Genomic DNA, 3,916 nt, shown 5'->3' on the forward strand with positions numbered 1-3,916 from the left:
GTCCGAGGGGTGGGGTTACAGGAAAGGTTTATGTTAATAATGCGGAACAGTGGGAACCAGCAGGTAGCGTAGTGGCTATGTTGCTGGACTCCCATGTAGTTGACCGCAGTTCGAATCCCGGACCCGGTGGCTTAAACTCATGCCGTGCGCGTGTGTGCCCAAGATCCGGAGAGGAGAATGGAGGAGAAGGGATTGCGGCGTGGCCATCCCCCCTGGGGGGTGATTTCCTGCTTTCTGTCTCTCTGTTTCTCTCTGTCTATCTGGCGAGCACACACACCCTGTAGCAAAAAAACCTCTCCAAAAAAAGAAAAAATAAAAATATACAAATAATAATGACAAATGGAATGAAATAAATCGATGTTTTTAAAAGTCAGGACATTTCTGGGACCAGTGGGTGGCATGGTGGTTAAGGCGCTGGACACTCCCACATGGCCGACCAGGGTTCGAGTCCTGAATCTGGTGGCTTGCTTTCTCGCTTCCTCTCTCTCTCACTCTCAACATCTGTCTCTCTCTGGTCAAATTAAAAAATAAAAAGGAATGAAAAAATAAAATAAAATAATTATTAAAAAAAGTCAGGACATTTTTATTTTTTTTTAATTAAAAAAAATTTTTTTTGAGAGGTTTTCTCTACAGGGTGCGTGCGCTTGCCAGACAGACAGAGGGAGACATAGAGACAGAAAGCGAGAAATCACCTCCCAGGGGGATGGTCATGCTGCAATCCCTTCTCCTCAATTCTCCTCTCGGGATCTTGGGCACGCACGCACACGCGCCCAGCGTGAGTTTCAAGCCACCAGGTCTGGGACGCGAACTGCGGTCGACTACGTGGGAGTCCAGCGACATAGCCATTATGCTAACTGTTGGTTCCCAGGACATTTTTATATTTAAATATGCAGCATATTTGAGAAATTGACTATATATGGTTTTAGAAAACCTGGAATTACACATCAAATTACTTGTATAACTAAAATAAATACACATAGTTATATGTTGTCTAATGTTTGAAATAATTACATGCCCTTAACAGAGCCTAATACAACAAACAGAGTGGAGGGTTGGCCCTGTAGTACAGTGGTTAAGGGAGCTGAATCTTACACGGCTGATTGCCATTGGAATCCTAGGCCTGGCTCTGAGTCTCGGGGAGCACATTGGGCATGAGTGTGCGACCCCAGAGTCCCGATGGAATGGAGAAATGAGGGAAGAAGTATTGCAGTGTCACCATGCCCCATCAGGGGATGCTTTCTCTCTCTGCTAAGCATGTGTATCCTCTGGCAATTTGAGGGGAAAAAAAGAGTGGAATAAGTCACTCAGATGCAGTGGTCTATTTTGTGAGAATGGAAGCTTGTAAATATGGTTTGTATGTATATCAGAATTTGAGTTACAAAAGATTAAGTGGTTTAACCAACAGAAATAAACCCCACCAGTTTGTCTGGAAATCTAAACATGAAGGCAAACATAGATCAGAGTCCCTGGTACATCACCAGCCTTCACCGATCCAACTGCTTAGTCTGGAGTTTTCCCCCCAATTTCAGCCACTTGACACGAAGCTTTAAAGTAGATATGGGGGGCTGGGGATGGGGAGGAGTGGGCAGGTCTTTGCCAAGTAATGCAAGGAGTTGTGATGTGGGGATGCCTCATCCACCAATACCCTTATTTTAAAAAAAAAATAATTATTTTGTTTAACTTTATTTATTTTTATAATTTTGACCAGAGAGGGACAGAGTGAGAGCAAGAGCGAGACAGCGAGAGAGAGAGAGAGAGAGAGAGAGAGGTAAAGCAAGAAAGCAAATCACTAGGTCCGGGACTTGAACTGCGTTGGCCATGTAGGAGTTTGGCGTCCCTAACCAATATGCCACTGGCCCACCCAATTTTTTTTTTTTTTTTAATCCATAAACTCATGTCCCTGGCTAAACTGACAGACAGCTGACATCAGGCTTGACAATGTCTAGCACATCTTGGTTTCAAAAAACGAGGGTGGGAAGGAGAGAACCCGTTTATGATCACCTCTTCTTGTTCTGAGAGACATGTACAGAATTACACATCCTCATAGCTTTTTTCATAAGGAAGGAGTAGCACAAAAAGCATAGATAGCAGTGGGGGCACCACCCATGCCAGTGACAGCCCAGGATTGTATCTTGAGAGGCTTCGAAGAGCCAAAGCTTTGTCCCAACACCCATTCTGACTAAATCCAGTGGACATTCTACAATTTCTTTCTTTTTTTTGGAGAGATTTTTCGCTATAGGGCGCATGCGCTCGCCAGACAGAGACATAGAGACAGAAAGCGAGAAATCACCCCCCCAGGGGGGATGGTCACGCCGCAATCCCTTCTCCATTCACCTCTCGGGATCTTGGGCACGAACGCACACGAGCCCGGCATGAGTTTTAAGCCACGGTGTCCAGAAAGCGAACCGCAGTCGACTACGTGGGAGTCCAGCGACATAGCCATTACACTAACTGCTGGTTCCCTCCTTTCTTTTTTTAAAAAGGAATTACTTATTTAGGGACCAGCAGGTGGCATGGTGGTTAAGTCTCTGGACATTCCCACATGGCCAACCAGGGATTGAGTTCTGGATCTGGTGGCTTGCTTTCTCACTTTCCCTCTCTTGCTCTCTTTGTGTCTCTCTCTGGTCAAATTAAAAAAAAAAAAAAGAATGCATGAATATTATTTATTTAATTTTATTTATTCATTCATTTTTTAAAAAGAATTATTTTATTTAACTTTATTTTATTTTACTTTGACGGGGTGAGGGTGGGGGCAGTGAGGAAGCAAGCCTCTGGACTGGAACCGCGGTTGGCCATATGAGAGTCCAACTATTCGTTCATTTAACTTAAATTTAACCAGAGAGAGACACACAGAGAGAGACAGATAGACAGACACACACACAGAAGGAAAGTGAGAAAACAAGCCACGCGGTCCCAGAGTTGAACCGTGGAAAGCCATGTGGCAGCGTCCAGCGCCATAACCACCACGCCACCTGCTGGCTCCCACGTTGTATAATTTCTAATAGGCACTTGTGTGCTGATTCACAAAAAGGATCGTGCGCAAGGAGAGAGGGAAAGCCTGGATTTTTTGGAGGTGCTGGTGCAGTGCAGGTGGGAGAGAGAGATGGTTCAGTTCACCGACCCTCTGTTCTGTACATTAGCCCACATCGCAGATCAAAGGCACTTGAACTAGACGTCGCAGATAAAAGTATTTTAAACCTAAGGGACAAACGGTTGCGACGATTTCCCGGACAAACCACTATGGGTGGGGGTCTGGATGGTTCCATTCCAAGAGATGACCCCAAAGCACAAGCGGCCGCCGCCAGGGGACGCCGCCGCCTCCCCGCTAGGCGCCCACCCGCGGAGGCGCGCACGCGAGGCCTCCCACCGCGCCTGCGCTGAGGCTGGACGCTGGTTCGCCTTTCCCCGACGCCCAGCCGACCCGGCCGGGGTGAAAAATTGCGTGACACGCAGCAAGCGTGGCGGCCATCTTCGTCTGCTGGGCACGTCAGCTGAGCCGGTTAGTGCTGAAGCGGGGCGCTGCGCAAGCGCACCCAAGACGGTCACAGGTAACTCCCATTTGACGGGCGAGGCGTCGCCGCCGTCGCCGGAAGTTTGGTGTTAGCGCCGCGGGGGAGGCGGCGGCCGCGGCAGAGGCAGCTGAGTGTCTACTGGTACCCGGATGTGAGGCGATCTGCTCGCTCCTGCCGGACCCCTGGGCCAGGCGACGGGAAGGTACGCTCACGCTCCTGACGGTGCCCGGCGCGCGCGTGCTGCGCTCCCTTCGCCAGCTCCTCCGGCGAGCGGATGCGTCCCCTTTTCCTGTCCCACCCTCTGTGTCGTTGCCTCGGACGCCTCTTCCTACGGCTCCGATCCCGGCTCCGCGCGCCCTGGGGGGAGGCGGGAGGCTCCCAGACGCCGTCGCCCGAGGTAGGCG

The 3,916-nt window shown here is 49.4% G+C and overlaps 1 protein-coding gene across 6 annotated transcripts in view; it reads left to right on the forward strand.

Moving 5' to 3' along the window:
• Positions 1 to 3,026: 3,026 nt before the first annotated feature.
• The window catches only part of ESCO1 (establishment of sister chromatid cohesion N-acetyltransferase 1), a 78,221-nt gene continuing 77,331 nt past the window's right edge, over positions 3,027 to 3,916 (forward strand). For 2 of the 6 annotated variants that reach the window (XR_001370595.2, XM_027773096.1), the window contains exon 1: positions 3,027 to 3,714. The gene's annotated coding sequence lies outside the window, so the exon portion shown is untranslated. The remainder of the gene's footprint in view (positions 3,715 to 3,916) is intronic. The other 4 variants (XM_006151604.3, XM_006151603.3, XM_006151602.3 and 1 more) reach the window with 3 other exon arrangements.

The sequence above is a fragment of the Tupaia chinensis genome, unplaced genomic scaffold (assembly GCF_000334495.1).
Source record: "Tupaia chinensis unplaced genomic scaffold, TupChi_1.0 Scaffold000320_2, whole genome shotgun sequence".
NCBI classification, from domain to species: Eukaryota; Metazoa; Chordata; class Mammalia; order Scandentia; family Tupaiidae; genus Tupaia; species Tupaia belangeri.